This window comes from Panthera uncia, chromosome D2 (genome assembly GCF_023721935.1).
Source record: "Panthera uncia isolate 11264 chromosome D2, Puncia_PCG_1.0, whole genome shotgun sequence".
Taxonomy (NCBI): Eukaryota; Metazoa; Chordata; class Mammalia; order Carnivora; family Felidae; genus Panthera; species Panthera uncia.
The window spans coordinates 1,754,372-1,777,707 of record NC_064818.1 but is presented as its reverse complement, the minus strand read 5'-3'; the positions used below and the strand labels follow the sequence as shown (position 1 = coordinate 1,777,707).

General features: G+C 40.4%; 1 long non-coding RNA gene across 1 annotated transcript in view; it reads right to left on the bottom strand.

Moving 5' to 3' along the window:
* LOC125932563 (uncharacterized) overlaps positions 1 to 23,336 on the bottom strand; it is a 179,747-nt gene that overhangs the window by 66,560 nt on the left and 89,851 nt on the right. Inside the window, exon 2 of the long non-coding RNA XR_007460669.1 lies at positions 1,485 to 1,592. This is a non-coding gene — a long non-coding RNA (uncharacterized LOC125932563). The remainder of the gene's footprint in view (positions 1 to 1,484; positions 1,593 to 23,336) is intronic.

The following is a 23,336-nucleotide window of genomic DNA, read 5'->3' as shown; positions in this document are numbered from 1 at the left end:
CAACCGTCCCTGCAGCAAGAGGCATTCTCACTGCCAAAACCCTGTGGTTCAGAATGTGCAATAGTGGAAAAATAAAAATCCTACCTAGTGGATATTCCATAATCTAACAATTTAAAAGCTTTTGATAATTTGATATATTAAAACATCAACTTTTTGATTCATGACCTGAAAACATTTATAGCATTTATATGTCCTTGCTAAAAATTTTTTAATATCTAAAATTTATATTTTTATTTGGTGTGTTAATGTGTCTCTTACTAAGTCTGAGTGTTTTTATACTTAGTTATTTAGTACATTAATCCAAATATTTTCTCAGTTTGATGTTTGCCTTAAAATTATCATAGATTTCATGCATAGCTTAGATGAAATACCATCATTGGTAGTTTTCTTTGCTAAAGTTGACTTTCATTTTAACAAAATGTTTTCCAAAATCATTTTTAGCATTAATAACTCCATAGCCATTGATGTGATTTATTACATATTATATTCACATAAGTTGATAGGATTGTATATATTCAATGTATTCATATTCAGTGTTTTGAAATATATATATAACAGAATGCCTTAAAGTTTATTGTTATTCTCAATTCTTCTAAAAGTCTCTTTAAGTATCAGAATTAGAAATGAAATAGTATTTAGATATACTTTTATATAAAATGAAGACTTTTACAGGATTAACACTGTCGGGGCCGACGACAGCCTGCCCCCAAATGCACCACTTTGGAATATTATTGTAAAGAAAGTTACCATAGAGACACTACGATGCTGAGACCGTCCTGAAAGCAGGTAATCCGTCTCCCACGTGAAAGCCCCCTCCCCATCCCAGGAGGTGAACAGACTCCTCATCACCAGAGACAGGAAATTTAGAGCCAAGAAGGCTGCTTAAACAACCCAGGTTATTTCTTACTAAGTTACTACATTGGCCCAAATTCTGCTTAGAATTCTTTACCAACTGAATCCCCCGAAGTTGACTTTTCTTGGTCCTGACAGTCCCTCACAAGTGTATTGTCTCTTTGTCTGAAAAGCATAAACCCTGTGCCTAGGTCATTCCTTTAGGGTCCCAACGTAATAAAACTGGTTTCTTCTCCTTTTCAACTGCCTCATGTAAATTTAACTCTTTTCAGCCGAAAGACCACGAGGACAGAGAACTTTTCCTTCCCTGAAACACAGTCTGGAGATTTAGAACCAGCTTGTTCACAACACTGTGACCCAGGAGAAATCACGTGGGATCAGTACAGAGGGATGCTCCCTGCTCTGCCCCAGCTGCGCTGCCAGGATGGGTCCTAAGGACTTGAGTGTGCCGGGCTGGGCCACACAGAGAGCGGCAGAAACGAGCAAAAATGAAATTTACGTAGGAAAAACCACGGAGTGAGGACCTGAAGGGAAGGATGATCCTAGAACGAGGGGAGTAAGGAGGGCCAGGACACCAGAACGATCATCACAGAGCATTTTAGAAAATTGCACAGAAAGTCGTTACAACTTACCTCCTGCCGGGTCCTCAGAAGAGACCAGCACTGACTTAGATGATATTCCAAAGCTTCTGGGCTCGTGTTGTTAGTTTCATCTGGAGGCCACATCAGACTCGATCTGCCCTGGTTTCAGAACACAGACATGCAAGTGTACTGGGGTCACTTTTAAGCCTTGTTTATACATTTCCCTTTTTTTTTTTTTTTTTGCATTTGCATCCTAATTAAACCCTCAATAAGATGTTTGTAAAAAATACATAAGTTTTGATGTTCGACACCTACCCTTGATATTGTGTGATTTACTAGCCCTCAGCCTTTAGACAGATTGATCTCGTGACTGACAGGGAATGAGTCCCAGAGCACTGCCCATCACTCTGATCGACCAGTCTTTTCTATGGAGGAGTCATCACCTAGTCTGTTGGACTCGGTCCATTCTGCTGAGGGGTAATCTGGCATACAGCAGATATATTACGCATTTGCTTTGCTCTAACACACTCGATGCTCAGAGATTAATAAAAACATTTTATGGACTTTATTATAGCTGAACATCACCAGCGTTTGCCCTTTTAAATTTTACACCAACGGCTGCTTATATCTGCATTTTCTCGGGCAGGTTCTGCATCACACTGTGTTAACAGCTTTCTCATTGTGCCAAAGAACCTTGAATTCTCCTTCCATGTATTTCAATAACCAAAGGCACATAACTACAGCTTGAAAGTAAACACATTTTTAATGACCTATTAGCTATTAAAGCAATGAGTGTTGGAAAATGAAAATGGATGTATAATTTGATTAATTCAGTTTGCTATGAGAATGGTACTGGGAGTAATCTGTTTTCATTATGACATCTATAAATTCTGCATATCCTAATCACTCCTTACACTTCAACACAATGTATTTTATTACACTTTTAACATATGCTATACCACGGTTGTTCTTAGAATTAGACATAACAAAATAGCGGAAAATTGGTTCTAAATTGCTGCTTGGCAATATTATGTAGTAATGTGTAAGGATGTGAAAGCATACAGCTGAGATAAAAGTCAGATAAATGCTGACCAAAGAGATGCACGTACATGCTTGTACACGCACATCACACATCGTGTGCCTGTGTTCACACAGACACACAGACTCATCCATGGTGACTTATGCTACAGCCCCAGTAAGACCTGAAACTCAGGTCTAACACATAGTAGCTGGGAAAGATATTTAACTTAACTAGATCTTATATTCATATACTGTAATTTTATATATTTATAAGACATTCAGATTCAAGAGAAAATATGTCTCAAGTAATGGATTTTTTAAATGTTTTTTAATGTTTATTTATTTTTGAGAGAGAGAGAGAGAGAGACAGTGTGAGCAGGGGAGGGGCAGAGAGAGAGGGAGACACAGAATCCAAAGCAGGTTTCAGGCTCTGAGCTGTTAGCACAGAGCCCGATGCAGGGCTCGAACTCATGAGCTGTGAGATCATGATCTGAGCCGAATTTGGGTGCTCAACTGACTGAGCCACTCAAGTGTCCCTGGATTCTTTTTTATTTTTTAAATTTATTTATTATAATTAGAGATAGAGGGAGAAAGGATGAGTAGGAGGGGCAGAGAGAGAGAGAGAGTGAGAGCACCAGTGGGGAAGGGACAGAGAGAGGGAGAGAGAGAATCCCAAGCAGGCTCCCTGCTATCAGCACAGAGCCCTATGCAGGGCTTGAACCCATTAACTGTGAGATCATGACCTGAGCTGAAATCAAGAATCAGACACTCCATCCACTGAGCCACCCAGGGGCCCTTCCAAGTGATAGATCATTTTAAAAATGCTATTTATCTTTCTTTCCCATTCCTTCTTCATTTTCAAAGCCTATCATTTTACTTTGTTTTTGTTTTTCCATCTCCCTACCCACAGATGTACCAGTATTTGCCACCCAGTCCCCATGGATTTGATTTCATCTTTTGCCTTTTTTTCCTCATCTGTGTCTCCAAACATTTTCTACTAAATCACATCCTTCAGCACACAGTCATATCACACACTGGGTAAAAATATCTGCAAAGGCTATCCGACAAAGGACTGTTATCTAAAATATACAAAGAGCTCTTAAGAATGAATAATAGGAAAATGAACAAATGACCTTAACAGATAAAAGTGGGCAAAAGACCTTACCAGGCGTCTCACCAAACAAGGTCTACTGACAGCAAATAAGCATGTGGAAAGAAGTGCCACATCCAAGGGCACTCGGGAATTACAAATGAGAGCAACAATGAGATAATCCTATACACCTGTTACAAGGACCAAATTCCAAACCACCAGGGCACCCACTGCACGTGAGGGTGTGAAGGAGGAGGAGCTCTCATCTATTGCTGGTGGAAGCGCAAACAGTTCATCCACTTTGGAAGACGGCTTGCCGGTTTCTTCCAAATCTAAACATACATCCACCATAAGACCCAGCGATCGTGTTCCTAACATTTTACGCAGGTGAACTGAAAACTTACGTCTCCACAAAATCTGCCCATGGCAGCTGTATTCCTAATTGCCAACAACCTGGACTCAACTGAGACGTTCTTCAGTAGGTGATGGATAGATACACCGTGGGGCATCCGGACAATGGAACGTTATTCAGCACTAAACACAGTGAGCTATAAAGCTGTGAAATAAAGCATATAATTCTGACTATATGACATTCTGGAAAAGACAAAATTATAGATACAGTATAAACACCAGCAGTCGCCAGAGATTGGGTGCAGGAAAGCTAGAGCACAGAAGAAATCAGGGGCACTGAAACTATTCGGATTGTACGACAGTTGTGGATACCTGTCAGCATACATGTGTCAAACCCACAGACGGCACAACAGCAGGGGTGAACCCTAAGCTCACCTACCTACTTGAGGTGACAACGATGTGTTCCTTTAGGCTCCTCAGTGGTGACAACCCAACCACTGTGGTATGACAGGTCTGGGCTGGTGGATGGTGCATGTGTGTGGGCAACGGCTATCTGGGAAATCTCTGTATATTCCACTCAACTTTCTGTAACCTAAAACTGCTCTGAAAAATTAAGCCCATTAAAAAAAAACCCTGGGTACATTTTTTGCTTCATTTAAATTTGTGTAAGCTATTTGTGTGAATACCCTTGATGAAGCTGTGTGATTTTCCAATACTTGTAAGAGAATCAGAAGACTCACCCCTTGTTTTCATAATTGCCTGTGTTATCAAAAGAGTCTGATGCCCAGAAATCAGATCAGACAAGTCATGCCCCATGGTAGAGTCTCTTGTTTTTGTAATTATTCAATTATAAATTCAGAAACAGAAGGAATTAGCTACTTCATTCTGCTCAAGTTTTAATCCAGTTTGTAAGAGATAATGGACACTAAAGTTTAGTGAGATCTTTATTCTGCCCGCAAATGCAAACTGAAATAGAGACAAGTCTGGGGAGTAGAAGACATCGATTTCTATTTTAGCTGGTGTATTTACCCACACACAGAACTCACATTCATTCTCTCCAGAGAGGTTTTCCTGTGAGATGATAAACAAGTTTTAGAAAGAAATAGCATTTGACTCCACTAAAATAGAGCATGTGTGCGTGCGTGCGTGCACACACACACACACACACACACACACAGATGCAAAGGTAGGCACAGACTGAATGAGTTTCATGTATTTAAAACTTAGGAGTTACTTTTATAAATAGATGTGCCCATCCAACAAATCAATCCTGTCCAAATGAAAACATTACTCTTACTTCAACTCTTGACTGTTGGGAGAGTTGGAAAGAACGTTGAATCCACAGTTAAGTATTTGAGAGCAAAGCTTGATCCTTCTCCTCACTTGCTCTATGACTTTCGGAAAAATGGGGAGCTTTGTAGTTTGATAAATATTTAGAAATTCTTCCTCTTACCAGGTGGAAGATATTTGCTTGACGTATTCAATTTGAGGCTCAGAGACTTCCTCAAACAAATCACTATAACAACTTACAGCCTGAACAGTTGTTATTAGGATGTTATATGAATGCATATCCTATATTTGAGATTTAAAAAAATTTTTTTTAACGTTTATTTATTTTTGAGACAGAGAGAGACAGAGCATGAACGGGGGAGGGGCAGAGAGAGAGGGAGACACAGAATCAGAAGCAGGCTCCAGGCTCTGAGCCATCAGCCCAGAGCCTGACGCGGGGCTCGAACCCACGGACCGCGAGATCGTGACCTGAGCTGAAGTCGGACGCTCAACCGACTGAGCCACTCAGGCACCCCATTGAGATTTTAAATTCATGCAAGGAATTATCTTAGCCATCTTTTCCACATCGGTGACTCAAAGGAAGACTGAACTGGTTCAAAAGAACCAAAATCTATTCCAGGCTGACCCACCTGTTCCATTATTTGGGTAGAACACTGAAAGATGTTTAGGATTCATCTTTCTCAACTATAATGAATAAAATTGTTGGACGGGGCAATCAATCTTTCCCCTTTGCTTTCCAAATGCAAAATGATTTCTCCTAACTTATGTGTCACTTCATTGTGTTCTTGACGCCAAATTCCATTGTATCCTATTCTCTCTCTCTCTTCCTTTCTCTCTCTGGGTATACGTTTATGTGTGTGTACCTGTGACCAAATCACCACTGGATGCAGCAATGGCCTTGCCAAGGTTAGCTTGTACTCCTTCATCGGTTGGATAGAAGCAAGCACATGTTACATGTGAACCAGCTTTCTCTAAAAGCATCTAAATATATGTATAAATTAAAATGACATGCATGGAGAAGCACTTGCCTACTTAGCTTGATAAATGCCCTCCACAGTTATGCCTACCACCCTTCACAATTCTTCTGTCTAGGATGAGATTTAGAACCTAATATACTAATGAAGTAATTGGAAGTCTTAATTTTATTCCCTAGATAAACTGTGAAGAATGGTATACCAGCAATTTGCTTACATTTGAAAAAATAAAAACTAGCCAAGTACTCTCCTGGAACTCTACTGTGGTGACAGTATCAGTATGCCATGTATCATTGTTGTCACTTTATCTAGCAATGCTTAAAGGACGAATTAACACGTGAAATACTTTTAAGTTCCTAGAGTTGTAAAAAGACTTAGCAATTAATAAAAAATGTATTTTACAATTAAAAAGTTATTAATGTATATGCAAACAGTGCAAAGTGAGAGATTTCCTTCAATATAATGCTGGGTTCAGTAATTTTAAGAAGCATGGAATAAATTTAATGGGAAACAGGAAAGCTCCTGAAATTCACATGTTCTACTGGATATGCACATGTATCTGCTCATGTACATACACGTGATTTTTGAACTTTTCTCCTGGGTAGGTTCATTCAATGATATGTATTTACCATATGATTTTGTGCTCAGTGCCATGCTGGATATTGTTGGATATTTCCAGGGCCACATCCTGGGGAAGGGCTAACGATCATTGCATGGAAAGAAGAGCTAGCTGTAATTAACATAACTGAGAAGCAGGAAGAAAGGTGATAAAAAGCAACTGGTCGGTTGGTAGTAACACACAGGTAAGTAACAGTATATCCCCGTCCCCCTGGAGCATTTGCTGAGGCCCTCTCGTCAGACCCTGTGCAGGCAGAAATCACTGGCGATGGTGAGGACAGCTGATGCACCTTGTAGACCGGCGGCCGTGGCAGAGGAATGGCGGCCCTGAAATAATGCTGGAAAATCCAAAGGCACTTGGTTCTGTGTGAGCTACCTTGTAATTTGTGACATCCAATACTTGTAAGGGTTTGCATCAGCAGCACCAAGAGTAAGATTCCTCCCTCAGAGCTATAAATAGTGAAGACAGGACCCCACATGCACCAGGCAGCAGAGTTGCCATTGAAGGTGAGGGTCAGGAGATGATGTAGGAGAGGACAAGCAGGTTAGGAAAAGGAAGCACGATCGTCAAGACAGATGAAGGGTCTTACAAGAGTGTAACCGACCAGACTCCACTGTTAACATACCATTCATACCAAACACAGAAAAGAGAAAATTAGCACAGGAAACATATTGAAATATTCATAGTCAAATTTCCAGCTATGTTTTATCACCTATTTATTGTAGGACAATCAGAAATAAAAAACTGTAGGGTGCCTGGGTGGCTCAGTCGGTTAAGCGTCCGACCTCAGCTCAGGTCCTGATCTTGCAGTTAGTGAGTTCAAGCCCCACGTTGGGCTCTGTGCTGACAGTTCAGAGCCTGGAGCCTGCTTGGGATTCTGTGTCTCCCTCTCTCTCTCCTCCTCCCTCGCTCACATTGTCTCTCTCTCTTTCTCTCTCAAAAATAAACATTAGAAATATAAAACTGTATCTAAAATGGTTAATATATTGTGTGAATTTTATAGAAGCCGTATTTGGATTAGTTTGACTTAGTGTAAAGGCTTACCTAGGAGAATTTATTTCTCTGATATTTGAGTACATTAACGGTCCCTAGGATTAATATTTCCTTAAAATAGATATGCCCCTACACAGAGGTACAGGCTGTAAACTCACAATCTCCACTTAGAAATTTAAGCATGGTGCTTAAGGTCACTGTCCTGTGACTTTTCCAAAGAGACTTTAGCCTTGGCTGTGCTTGAGGCAAAATCTGTGCCATCCATAAAAATAATTAATTTTATCTTGTAAACACTGTCGTATATTTTGGTTGCATATGTATATATCATATGCCGAGGTTATCAGTGCATTTTTAAATAAAAAATGGAAGGCCATTCAAGGCTAATGTTCTCACTGCTAATATCTTCCATAAAGATCTTATATTTTTTTCACTAATTCTGCAGAGTTTGCCGAGTTGTGGTATGAGTGTAGATATTCAACGGAATATTGACACCAACTTTGCCTCAAATCCTGGAGTATTTTATAATTAAAAGGTTATTAAAGGGGCACCTGGGTGGCTCAGTCAGTTGAGCATCCCACAGGCTCAGGTCAGGATCTCGCAGTTTGTGAGTTCGAGCCCCGCGTCGGACACTGTGCCGACAGCTCAGAGCCTGGAGCCTGTTTCAGATTCTATGTGTCTCCCTCGTGCCTCTTCCCTGCTCATGCTCTGTCTCTGTCTCCCAAAAATGAATACACGTTAATTTTTTTTTTAAATAAAGGTTATTAAATAATGGAAATATGCTATATGGCTTTACGATTTGCATGTTCTTACCCTAAACGTCCTATGATTATGTTATGAGCAGATTCCATCTCTGAAGCTCTAAGAAGAATTAAATTTCAAATTTCACGTTACACAGAGCAGAGCAGCAGGGTGGGGCAAGCAGGTTACTGGGTGCTAACTGTAGAGGGCGCTGCGGTTCTCAGCTCCAAGCTCTGAAGAGTTTTCAAAAGACCATCGATCCCCGGCAAACTCACAACTCACCGACAGAAGTTCTAACGGACTCTAACGCTTCCCCACGGATTACTGATATGTTCCTTATGAGTCAACGTACCCTGAAGGCTTGTGCAAAGATATTCTGTTAGACAAAAGCTAAAATACGTGTTGGAAAATTCTCTCAGATGGAACAAGTTGGCATGAAGGTGAAGGCCCTTCTCTTATGTCCTAATCCTTCGTGTTTGAAGAAAATGAATTCAGACATCAGTACAATTTTTTTGAGTTTCACAAGGCCATAAAACTTCGTGAAAATAAAAGATTCATTTGTATCTACAGGTATGCGTGAGTATAGCAGTGCGCAGCTCGGACAACGCTCAGGAAGTATGGCGGGAAGTGCGCTTTCACAGTAAGAGCCAAGGACCTGGAGTCAACAGTGTAAGATCTCTGGACTTAAATTCTCACTCAACCAACTCACAAATTAAGTGAATTTGGTGTGTGTGTGTGTGTGTGTGTGTGTGTGTGTGTGCACGCACCCTCTCTCTCTCTCTCTCTCTGTGCCAGTAATTTAAAAAAAAAAGTTCTGTGTTAGGTATTACTCCCCTTGAGTCAGGCACTCTAAGGTAAGCCAAAAAAAGCTTGCCCCAAACCCCTAATTTCATCTCTAAGTCGGTATATCATTATATTTTAGCACTGTGATAAAAATAAAGCAAATTATTATAAGTAATAACATTCTCTGAATTGTGTAAAATGCTTCACAATGTTGGGTTTTTTTTCCCCCTAGTCAATAAGAGAAAGTTCAGAATGGCTACAGGGGGGCCATTAGCGGCCTTGGGTCAAAAAATGTTAATTGACCAAATTGAGAATTTAAACTCATTTTCTGGCTTCATTAGCCCAATTTTCTTGTCAGCTGATTTAACCAGTAACAGACCTAAACTGCCAAAAAACAGAACTGCTATGTATCCTAGCAGTGAGCTGACAGATATAGGAAACCATTTCGGCAAGAAACCCTGTCACCTGTCTCTTCAGCCCAAATTTACAGTGATTATTGCCAAAGTCACTCAGTGGAAAAGAGGCCTGGACCTTTGACTGCTCAGCTACATAGTTTTAAACAGTTATTAACAATACATTTTTAGAAAATGTCAACATATCCATCAAAGCAGAAGTCTTGTTAAGAAAAGAGTTTGAAAAAAAAACTGAAAAGTTTCAATGCTGGAAAAAAGAAGCTTTCTTTCCCTCTGAAAATTCAAAACTGGATGAGCAGAAATTAACATAATTTTCCAAGAGCTCACTCCAGACACAGAATTCTGTCATATGGAATTTTAGCCTAAAGGAGATACCTTACATCCTATAAACTTTGTGTGAAAGAAAAGAATATAAAATCTCTAAATTATCATCACAAAATTTAATTTATGAGTATAATAATAATATGTTCTTTCAAAAACAGAAAAAGTTTTCTTCATTAAGATTCTGGTGTCATCTGACCATGTAGATTTATTTTAAAAATTGTTATTGAGGGAAACAATCAACCTTTGCTTTCATTTTTTAAAATACTGATTTTGATGAGTATTTTGATCAGAAACAAAGGACAGTGAAACAAAAGAGCTATAATATTATCAATTGTAAATAGTATGTGTCAGTTTCTATCATAACATATGTAATTCTATTTACTACATTGTCTCAAGATTATTTAAATTGATTTAAATCCATTGTTTATTTTGGGTTCTGCCAGTATGAGAGGCAGGGTGACCAGAGAAACTTGGGGGAATTGCTTACAGGAATCAACCAAAACACTGAATAAAATTAAAAATATATATCCACATGATGACAGTTGTGTTAGTAATAAGGTAAGGAAACCTTAGAATGCCATAAATAACATGAAATTGGGAATACAGGGAGGTCAGAGGTTGCCTTGAATCAACCTTTGCTCTAGGAACTTCTAGCCCAGACCTTAGATTTTAATGGGTCTTACAGAGAGATAATCTAAGGACCCCACTGTGAAAGGGTGAGGCAATGACCGCCCCCCCAATAAAGCTGGGTCTCCTAAAAACCAATGCTTACAATGGACAAACTAAGCATGAAAAGCAGAAACGCTCCTTAAAGGTAGACAAAATCAGAAGATTCCGCCCTAACGATCCCTAACCACAGGCTGAGTATCACATAGTATTAGAGCTCACATTCATAACACGTGTACCCATCTAACAATGCACAGGCAAAAATAAAAATAATGATTGTCCTAGATTTGGAAGTCCTTGAGGGACCTGCCAGAAGCAACTGTACTTTCTGGAGAAACGCAGTTAAACTTTCAACAAATTCCCACCAATAAAGTGCAAGTGTCACGGTCCCACCATAAAGTTCACAAAAATACATGAGGAAATAATCCATCATGAGTGAGAGGTAGGAGACCCACCAAACTGCAGATCATACCGCATACACTGGAATTTCCAGATCCAGAATGAAAACATATCAGTGTATTTCAAGATACAAAGTAAGGTATTGAAATGTTATGCATGAAGAAAGACTGTCAAAATATCCAGGAATATTTGTAAAGGAAAGATTTTTCCAGAGGTTAAAAATGCAAAGACACACACACACACACACACACACACACACACACACACACAGTATGTGAAGCTGGCAACTCAATCCAGAATTAAGGAGTACAATTAAGGAGTAGCCTATGATCAGCAGAATACAGACCTGGCACCCTGGAGAACAGAAGAACCACACAGAACACAGCACAGACAGACGAGAAGGCGGGAAGTGTGCGTGTGGGTCTGAGACACTATTGGTGCAGTGAACCTATCATATTAGAAACTAGCATTAGAATAGGTAACACCGGGGAGGATGGAAAAGGGACAGATTCAGACACACCGTGGTGCCTTTTCCTTCTCTGCTCTCCTCCTCCGCCTCCTCCTTGCCTTAACTGTCCGTCCGTCTCATGTGCACTCGGTCCAACAGCAGACAGGAGGTGACCGTCTAAAGCTGACGGGGACATAAGCAGGTACGGAGACCAACACCAGGAGTGCGGGGAGGGCACACGAGCATGCGGAGCCTGAGTGGTGTGAGGGTGGCATCCACACGGGGAGGTGAAAACACGGAGGACTTTTTCTCTAATAAATGAATAAATAAAAGCCAAATGGAGCCATTTCCTCAATGTTAGAGAAGGCAGTTACAAACATGGAAAGAAAGAAAACAAGAATGCACCCTGGGATGTGAGACTGGATTTGGCTGTATCTACGCACACTCAAGATTTTTGATGAGACACAGAGAAACAGATCGAAGCATAACTCAGGTGGAAATGTGAACAAGAACACATTTTACAGCTCGTTCACTGCGAGAGCCGGGAGCAGCAGCCCCCAATAGCAACAAACATCACAGAGATTCACATTTTGGCTTCTAAGTCCCATCCTTCTCTGAAATGCACCAAGAGTCCTGATATGGGATAAAGGCATATAAAAGGGGACGACGATCCGTGAATAACTTCTGCCAGATGGCAAGAAATGCTCAGAGATGCAAGTATGCCAGAAACACACAGAAGCCAAAGACATTCCTATTGGCTAAGTGGAGAAACTTGACCATTAAAGTGACAACAACAACAGCAACAATAAATAATGGGTTATAACATCAAATAAAGCAGGAAAACATGAATCCAAAGTGTTATAAATCAATAACTTGGAGTTTCATGAGAGACAAGACTGTTAGAGTTTCAAAGTAACTCCTACGAAAACAGGTATCCACTTCACAGGAAAAACCTGACATTTCTGGGTGATCAAGTCTGGGTGATCAAACCTCATTCCAGTGAGCGACGCGACCCTCACCACTAACAGGGAAATCTGAAGTGTGCAGCACCTCATCAGACACGTTTAGAAGAACTCGGCACCGACTCAGGGAAGCTCCCGCCACGGTATCTGAACCTGGGCGGTATCATGAAGAAACATCACACAAAACCGAGCTCGGCGGCATCTTCAGACATGCCAAGGTCGTAAACTTAAGGGATAAAGAATTGTTAGAGGCTGGAGGAGACCAAAGAGACTTGAAAACTCCATGCAACACATGCCTCTGAGCAGAGCTGTTTGGCCATAAAGCGCATTATTGGGAAAAGTGTAACGGACTCCGAATGTTGTACAGAAGCAGTCCATCAAGGTTTGTTGTCACATTTGACGGCTTTATTGAGATCAAGTAGTAGATTATCCTTCTTTGTACTAAATATGTAGTAAAGTATTTCTGGTCATAGCATCTGGTCAACAACACACAAATAGTATAGAAAAAAAACTTTGTTCTATATATGCAACTATTTTGTGAGTTTGTGAATACTTCAAAATAAAACTATTTTATTGTACACATTTCTTCCTAAATTGCCTTCATTTATAACAATGGTTTCTTTTTTTTTTAAGTTTATTTATTCTGAGAGACAGAGAGCGTGAGCAGGCGAGGGACAGAGAGAGAGGGAGACACAGAATCGGAAGCAGGCTCCAGGCTCTGAGCTGTCAGCACAGAGCCCGGTGTGGGGCTCGAACCCGTTAACCGCAAGATCATGACCTGAGCCCAAGTCGAACACTTAACCGACTAAGTCACCCAGACGCCCCTATAACAGTGGTTTCTAAATCTCTTTTATTATTTTTAATTTCAAGCTTATTTGCTTTTTTTTGCCATAACCTCAACCTTTTTTTAGTATTTATTTTTATTTTTGAGAGAGAGAGAGAGAGAGATCAATTGATCACATGAACGGGAGAGGTGCAGACAGATGTGGGGACAGAGGATCCAAAGCAGGCTCTGTGCTGTCAGCACAGAGCCTGATGCGGGCTTGAACTCAGGAACCATGAGATCATGACCTGAGCTGAAGTCGGATCTTCATCCAACTGAGCTACTCAGGTGCCCCTCAACTTTCTTAAACTACTACAAGATGTATAATTATTACTAAAGGTAAAATAAATAAAAATTCATGTGGGTTTTTTTAAGGGCTTTTATGTCATTGGAGGTCCTATATTGTACAAATAATAGAATGAAAGTATTTTGAGGATGAAATTCATAATTCAAAATGCATTTACAGAAATCATTTTTATTATGAAAAGTTATACTAAATTCAACAGTTTCCATAGATGCTGCACATACTTTTTCATTGAAGAATATGGATTGGTGTGTTGGAAGAAAGGGAGGGCATACTGTTTCCAGAAAAAGACTGAAAAGTAAGTTACATCTTTCTAAAATTAGTGAAGCAAGCTCGAAGTCTGTGTATTCGTAAGGGTTTTCCACTGAACCTCAACTGTAATAAGAGCTCAGGGAGTGGGTAAACTGCACACTGGTTGCAGATTAAGCAACTTCAAAGTCATGTTTCAATACTCCATGGTGTTGTGTGGAAAAATTACAACATACAGCTACTGTCCAAATGGTACCCTAGTGACCCGAAATGTCGAATGTGGGATTTCTTTAAGGAAGAAGCTTATGCACTCAACTTTGGTTCAGTAATTAACACTTAATTTTAATTTTACTAAAATTTTCTGTCAAGAGTAGTTTGTATTTCAAACCATATTTATGTAAATACATATACCTGCAAAACTATGATAGAAAGTAAATGCCTTTAAATCACTAAAAACTTTTTTTTATTATTTTAGAGAGAGAGAATTAGTAGGGGAGAGTGGCAGGGGTGGAGAGAGAGAGAGAGAGAAAGAGAGAGAGAGAATTCCAAGTAGGTTCCACAGTAAGCACAGAGTCCACCATGGGCTTAATCCCATGCCCCTGGGATGATGATGTGAGCTGAAATCAAGAATGAGATGCTCAACAACTAAGCCAGGTGCCTGGCTCATCCCTAAAAACATTTACAGTAGAACCATGGACCAACTATTTCTCAGATATACAAAAAATTTCATAATTCAGGATTATCTCAAAAGAAGTAAAAATGTCCCAAACAGCCCACAAAATTCTGAATTACTCTTAAGAACAAGAATATTATTTTTCCAAGTCAAAATTACACATTAATATGCTAACTTGATATTGAGGGGTAAGTAAAAGCTAATATTGAGCCTGAAACAATAAAGCACTAATACCTCATGTCTCATGATACCAAAATAAACTTTCTCAGGAGAAAACCAGGTTCATCTCCTGAAAGCAAAGATAATAGGTAATCGTGCTTTACAGAAAAGACGATAATTATGTTAGCATGTCATTTTGTTGCTCGGGGAAGGGAAGGCCAAGTATGGGTTTATTGGTAGGTATGCGTTATTCTTACAGATATTGTAATCACATGGAAATATAAGGTACATTTTTAAATAGTCCTCTATTCCTTTTTATTTTTTATTTTTCATGGATTCAGAAATTAGTTTCTGGGCACCTGGGTGGCCCAGTCAGTTTAAGAGTCCAATTCTTGGTTTCAGCTCAGGTCATGATCTCATGGTTCATGACACAGAGCCCCACGTTGGGCTCTGTGCTGACAGTGTAGACCCTGCTTGGGATTCTGTCCCTCTCTCTGCCCCTCCCCTGCTCACACTCCCTCTCTCATAAAGTTGATATCTAAAAACCATGTATTTTAAAAAAAAATTTTTTTTTAACGTTTATTTATTTTTGAGACAGAGAGAGCATGAATGGGGGAGGGTCAGAGAGAGAGGGAGACACAGAATCCGAAACAGGCTCCAGGCTCTGAGTGGTCAGCACAGAGCCTGATGCGGGGCTCGAACTCAAGGACCGTGAGATCATGACCTGAGTCGAAGTCGGACGCTTAACCGACTGAGCCACCCAGGTGCCCCAAAAACCATGTATTGTAAAAACAAGTACCTGACGAACTTCTTAAAAGTATTAGTCTGCTAATCATCCACCAAGTCCCTTTTGCCATATTCCACCTTTTAGTGAAGAATGAGCCAGTTTCAGAACAACCGGCCGAACAGGGACAAGTCACGTCTCCTGGCCTCCCCGCCTCCGGCTGTTCCGTGACAGTTGGTGGAAGGTTCGGCACAACTTCGGTAGCGCGTGTTGATGAAACCAGTTTGCATTCCATTTTCTCTTCTCCTTTTCTGCAGGCAGTCAGCAGAAAGTGGCAAGAGTTAGAGTCAACAATGCGTCAAGGAACACACACATGGAGACAACGGACAAAAAGGCAGAAGGAGTTCTGAGTTACTCGATTCACTTAATTTGGGGGTCTCTTTACGACACCTTAATCTGTACACTAACTCAGAGGCTTTGCACCTGGGGGTGTGTGAAGATTCTCTGAGGAGTATGAAAGCACAGACAGATTTAAGGGACTTCACTGTCAACGCTGTAACTTCCATATAGTCCCTTAAGAGAAACGGTCTGCCTGAGAACTTGCCGAGTCATCCACAGCCCTTCTCCAGCTTCACAAAACAAGGGCAGGCATACCTACTTAACCATCCCCAATCTTCACACAGCACCTAGCTCAGGCTGCGGAAATCCCCCGATGGTATAAAAATGGGAATCCATGATCCCACAGGACTTCCTGTGTTCCCCTGTCATAGAAAAGTTAAGTGACAGAAGTCAATGAAGGAATCGAGATTCAAAACTTGGCCACTGGCCCCAGTGCCTGTCTCTTGATCACAAACCAGACTCCAGAAAGACAAGCCTAAAAGACAAAACCATCATGCACAAAGCTCTCCCCCTGCATCCTCTGTTTCTGAGCCATATCAACAGCTATCCTCAAGGTGTGAAGCCTGATTAGGATAAGGGGAGAGGCACCGAATGACCTTGGAGTCCAAGTTTTAAAATCAAAATAACAGGAAACTAAAATTTATGGAACATCCACCATGTGCCAGGCACTATGCTAAACCATTTACAAAGACGTACAATAAGTCTGTGAGAAGTGCACGATTATACTCGTTTTACGGAACGCGGCACACGGAGGTAAAGCTAATATTTCAGAGTAGCACAGGAAGTAAGTTGTTAAGGAAGCGTTCGAAGTCATGCCCCCCGCTGTATATTCAACTTGCTCTGAATATACAGCGGGGGCATTAGTTTGTGTTTGTGCAGCCGAACACCTTAATCGCAGATAGCACGTCTGGTAAATAAGTATTAGCAAAGGCGGGCATAAGTGCGTTCAGGATCCCTTCAAAGTTTGTATTCTCTGAAAGGCCAAAAAGTTTATTAAGCAAGGAATGCTTTTTGATTGCTCAGGATGTGACAGGGAATCTACAATACAGCGTCAAAAAATGCTGCTACTCTGTATATTGAGAATGATAACTACTTTGCTTTTATACCTACCTATGTAATTAATCACATTGGATGGCCTGTCTGTTAGAATCATGGATTTTCAGAGAAATGCAAGCTGCTATAAATCTTCATGTGTACGTATTAGTGGAGACATTCCTGTCTTTCTCACGGGTAAGCAAGCTAGGATTGAGACCTCTGAGTTGTATGGGTCACTCTATGTGTAATTTTATAAATACCTTAAAATGTTTCCCAAAGAAAGTGTGTAACCACATAAATCGCTTCAAAGAACGTCCACGTCCACGGTTGTGCCATTTTTACGTCACCTTTCCTGCCAGTGCTGCATGAGAGTTCCAGCTGACCTACGTGCCTAACAACACTTGATTTTCTCCATATTTTAAGTTTTAGCCATTTAGGGAGTATGGAGCTGGGCGTCTTGCCGTTTTTAATTTGCATTGCCCCGAACACTATTTTTCTTCCTTTCTTGCTATTCATTTTATTTATTTATTTATTGGATTCCTATTTAAATTCCAGTTAGTGAACATCCAGTGGAATATTAGTTCCATGTGCACAGCAGAGCGATTTGCCACGGCCAGACATCACCCGGTGCTCCTCACGAGAAGTGCCCTCCTTCCTCCCCATCATCTATTTCAGCCTAATTTTTGAGTACAATACATTAAAGTATTGCATGAGCTATTTAGTTTACATATCTAGGATAGACGCTAACTATAAATATTATCAAATAAATCATGCTATATATTTTAAACCCTGTTTCAGCTTTAACACTCTAATTATCCAAATATGTCCATGTTAGAAAGTATGGATCTATCTCATTTATTTTGGTGACTACAAATCACGTCCTATCCATTTATCAACATACCATGCTTGATTAATTTTAGAACATTCATAATACTTCCAATGTTTGTTACACCAAACAACTCCATAATAAAAATGCTTGTGCAGGAATTTGATATAGCAGTCGACTTCTAGAACTAGGATACATTTTCTCAAACTATAATTGCTAAATTTGTCCATTTTAATTTTTCACGTGCATGTTTTTTATTTACTTTTAATGTTTACTTATTTTGGAGAGATAGGGAGACCGAGCATGAGTGGGGCAGGGGAAGAGACAGAGGGAGACACAGGTCACAGGCACATTTAGAGGGTCCACTTCCATGGACGCCTGCAAACGTGAAGGATCATCGTTCTTCTCCACCTTTTGACATTACTTTTCAAGTCACTTTGATTATGATCTATTGATAAACTTGGGAAAGACTTATCCAAATCTACTAGAATCTATTAGATATATGGTAGTTATTGAAGTACTTTTCATGTTTGGGTGAGACTAGAAAAGTATAAAATCTGGAAGTAACTTAACATTAGTTGCTTATCCTGTGAGAAATGCATCATTTAATTCAACATGTCTGAGTTCTCTGTTTGCCAAGCTTTGTTTATGTACCATGGCTAAACTGGTGAAGAAGGCAGACAAAACATCACGTTTCACAGACCTTACCTTGAACGGTGTTGGGCATATAATAAATTCATAGTTTTAACAAGAAAACTACAAAATCTTTGATTAGCATTAAAGAAATATTTACAGAACACCTACACTCCTCAGGATATATTACTGAATAAAGCAAGAGAAATGTCCATCCTCGTGGACCCTGCGTCTTAGAAATCATACACGGCAGAGAAGGAAGCACATCCGGAAGTGCCCCAAAATGGCAGTCCAGGACATGGGGATCAGAGGGCAGTGGAAGCGCTCTGTGGGGAAGTACAACAGAGCAATAATGCGGAAGGATGAGCAATCGCTAAGGAAGGGACATAGAGGCTGAGGTGTGAATGACAAAAAGGGAACCATTAATTTGAAGATTCAAAGTCAGGGAGAGTAGATACTGCAAAGTCTCTACAGCAGGAACAAAACTGTCATATTTGAAGTAAAAACAAAGGGGTTGATCTGCTTAGAGCTTAGAGGCACTGTAAAAATCACAAGAGCTGGTGTCTGAGAAGCAGGTGTGGCCGAAGACTTAAGAAACGCATGTGCAGGAGACCCCATCTGTTTGAGTCACGTAAAGTCTCAACTTAGAAAGTTACATGTATGTCTACCCTCAGAAACATCCATAGAATCATATTCCTGGGTGTGTGTGTTTCTGGAAAGAAGCACATGTTGACACGAGTGATGGTAGAAAATTCATGTTTCACTTGACCCCACTGACTTTTTGTTACGATCGGTTCCACGTTCTGAGTTGTTCCGAGGAGACGTTGGATGATCTGTTTCATCCCAAGGAGGCCAGAGGGACGGACACACACACACACACACACACACACACACACACACACCAGGAAGTATGAACAATGGAAGAGACTGCCGGGTGAGTGAGGAGGAGGAGAGGGAGGAGAGGGAGGAGAGTGGGGAGAGAGGCCGGCACGTCACCGAAAGGCATGAGCAGCCTCGGTGACAACCAGGATGGATCTTCCCTGGTATTTGTGTCACTTGACTTAATCTGTCATCTCTCCACTTCACCAGACAGAAGAAATCAAATTTAATCTGTGATTCTTTCTATCCTCTACTGCTTTATCTAAACCTCACAGTCGGGAAGAAGAGGGATTACTTTGTCTTTATGTCATCTGTGCTGCCAACCCTTGTGACCATTAGCTAGTCCCGTCCTCAACCTTCAGTCCACACAAGCCACCAGCGAGTTCCCCTCCACGACCCTCTTTATTTTATTAATTTCTACGTTTTTATTGAAGTATAGTTGATATACGATACCCTGTAAGTTTCATGTTACACCACAGTGATTTGATATTTCTGTGCATCACAAGACGATCCCCACAATAACTGGTTACTGCTGTCACATCATTGATATGTTCCCTGTGTTGTACATTCTACATCCTGTGTCTTACTTATAATCCGAAGTGTGTACATTTTAATCCCCTTCGCCTGTGTCACCTGCCCCCCAATCCGTCCCAACCCATCCCCTCACTGGTATCCAACAGTTTCCTGTATTTGAGTCTATTTCTGCTTTGTTTTGCTTCTTCATTTGTTTTGTTAGATTCCACGTATGAGGGAAATCATACGGTAAAAATCACTTTCTGCCTGACTTATTTCACTCAGGAGAGTGCCCTCTAGGTCCATCCATACCGTCACAAGTGACGAGACTTCATTTTCCTCAGGCTGAGTAATATTCCAGTGTGTGTATATACAAGCCCTAGGCCTGCACTCTTCTCTCCGCCATGTCCTCATCAGTGATGGCGGGTTGCGCTCCCTCTGGTTCCCCTTTAATCTGCTGTCATTTTCCAACATCTAGTCTTCCGCTTCTTCCTTGTTCTCTTTCCTGTTTGCTCTGCTCTTAAAGTTCTTAAAGGACATGGGTCTTTCTTTCTTCGTGTTACTGTTTTCTTTCATAGGGCTTCACACTTGGAGCAGGTTAACAAAAATACTCCCATTTCCAGGAAGCCATGAGCACCTATTCATGAGTTTCCTATCCCTGACCACCCTCAACCCCACAAAAATCATCTTCTTCTCTCTGGTCTTAAAATAAAAAAACACTGTTCATCTATCAATCTACTTCCTCTAAAATAACTCTACCACTGGGAACCATTATAGTCCCTGAGGTCCTAAATTTGGAAAATCAAAAGGCAAGAAAATGTAAAAATATTTGGGGGGGTTTTGTATTTTGTTTCTGTTGTTGTTGTTGGGTTTTTTTTTTCTCTCTCTCTCTCATACTCCTCCATGAGTGGATGAGCACAGCATAACTGTCAGGTGATTCGCTGATGGTGATAGAGATGTTAGTGATGGTGGTGATGGTGAGGGTGGTGATGATGATAATGGCGATGATGACGATGGTGAAGGGTTGGTGATGGTGGTGGTGGTAATACTTTGCATTTGTGTGTGTGTGTGTGTGTGTGTGTGTGTGTGTGTGTGTGTGTGTTGGGGATGGGTATTGAAACCAAGAATAGATGAAAGGATCCAAAATATGGAACGCAAGGCAAATACATCTATTAATCTTTCAAAATTCGTACGCTATCACTGAATAATAACATGACAAATTGAAATACCAGACTAGGATACAAGTCAAATTTGCAAAGTACTTACATATTCACTTATATATGACATTCAAATGCTTGGTACACCTGACCCACAAAATGTTACAAACTTAAAATTTTGTTATTATGTAGATGTGCTCATTAGAGAAGCCCCTTGAGTCCTTATTTATTCATTTAAAAAAAATTACATTTATTTTTAAAAGAGAGAGAGAGAGAGAGAGAGAGCAGGGGAGGGGCAGAGAGAGATTGGGAGACACAGAATTTGAAGCAGGCTCCAAGTTCTTAGCTGTCAGCACAGAGCCCAACGTGGAGCTCGAATTCACAGAACGTGAGATCATGACCTGAGCCGAAGTCAGACGCTTAACCAACTGAGCCACCCAGGCACCCTGAGTCCTTATTTATTTTAAAATACAGAACATGAGTTCCCCTTTTTCTGCTTACCACTCATGTAATACATTATATGAATTTATAAAAAATAGTATCAGTAATAATTATAGTTTTTGTTTTGTTTTGTTTTGTTTTTTGCTAATTTGCTGAGAAGTAAGCTCATGGAAGAGGAATTTGCTTTTATGTTTTCATTAGTCTGATTAGAAAACCTTGCCATAACAGGGGAACCTGGGTGGCTCAGCTGGTTACGCATCCGGCTCTCGATTTTGGCTCAGGTCATAACCTCATGGTTCATGAGTTTGAGCCCTATGTAAGGCTCTGTGCTGACAGCTTGGAGCCTGCTTATAATTCTCTCCCCTTCTATCTCTGCCCTCCCCTCCCCCCACCAAATAAATAAATAAACTTAAAATAAAACCTTTCCATAATAATGAATTCAAGTATTGGAAGAATCCACATTTTCCTTATTCTTTTACTAGCTATCATTGAACAAATCATTGAAAAGTCTATGGATGCTACCTAGCTATATATACATCTTCAATATTATAAAAATACTAAAATGGGTAATGAAGCTAATTAAAGAAATCTAAAAGGGAAAGATAAAAGTTTCTAAGTATAATTGATGGAGCAAATCTAATTTGAAAGGTTAACAAGCACTTGAAAACCACTGAATCAAGTAAAGAGTGATGTACCTAATATATTTAGATGTAGTTAGAGGGCATATTCATTTTTATATATTAAAATCCGTATTTCATCATGCCAAACAAAATCTGAATTAAAAATTTTGCAGATTATATTATATAAAATCTTAATTAAGGTTTGTAATTGACTCAAAATTCAAATCCATTTTTGCAACTAAACAGGATTTGTATGTGCTCTTTATTTTAAAATATCACTATGAAAGGTCTTCATTTTCTACGTTTATTGGATATTATTTGGGTACCTGCTATGTCAGATGCCAGTGAACAAGGCTCCAAACCTATTCTCAAAAGCTAGTATGATCTACACAATGGTAAATGAAACAAAGAAGTGTAACAACTAATAAATATGGAGGGTTTAGAGAATTTTAATGGAGTATGTAGGAGAGGCACCTGACTGTGTTTGAGATGAGACAGGGAGGATTTGGGTTTCCAAGTGCAGCAGACTCAATGCCCAGGCATCACCGGTGGGGAAAGGAAAGAGCAGGGTCCTAAGCAGGGGAGAGTCAGCAGGTGACAGACACGAGGAGGAGGAAAACCCACCACATCTGTGCAACCCTAGAGAGCTGGAAAAATTACATCCTAAAATGGGCAGAGGAGCGTGGGGGAAACACTGTTAGAGACACAGGCAGACTCCAAGGGCTTAAAGATCTCATACCCCAAAATAATGGGGTTGAGCTTTGTTTGAAAGTCCCTGTGGGTTTTTTTTTTTTAGCTTATGTATTTACTTTGAGACAGAGAGAGTGAGCACAGGTGAAGCAGAGAGAGAGAGGGAGAAGAGAATCTCAAGCAGGCTCAGCACTGTCAGCACAGAGTCCGATGTAGGGCTCAATCCCACAACCCCGGGATTATGACCTGAGCTGAGATCCGGAGATGGACACTTAACTGACTGAGCCACCCAGGCACACCATAGTCTTAGGGGGTTTTTAAACACAACATGTTCAGAAATGCGTATTTAATCTATTTCTGAAGTATATTTTCTTGTAGAGATATTTAACAATAAGCATGCCACCCAGTACCCAAGAGCATTTAAAATGACAGAACCATGAAGATAGGAACAAAAAGATACAATGCAAGCCATCTTAATTTAACTCCTTTTCTTTCTTTTTTCTCCCCCACCCAAGTGGCTCAAGTGGATCAGAGGGGAAAGTCACAGAGATTAGGAATGTCAAGGATCAAGGGTGAGAGTTTTTCTTGACGGGTCATCTCAACAATGAAATCCTCTCTCTCTCTCTCTCTCTCTTTCTCTCTCTCTCTCTCTCACACACACACACACACACACACACACACACACACACGGGGGGGGGGGAAAGAGAA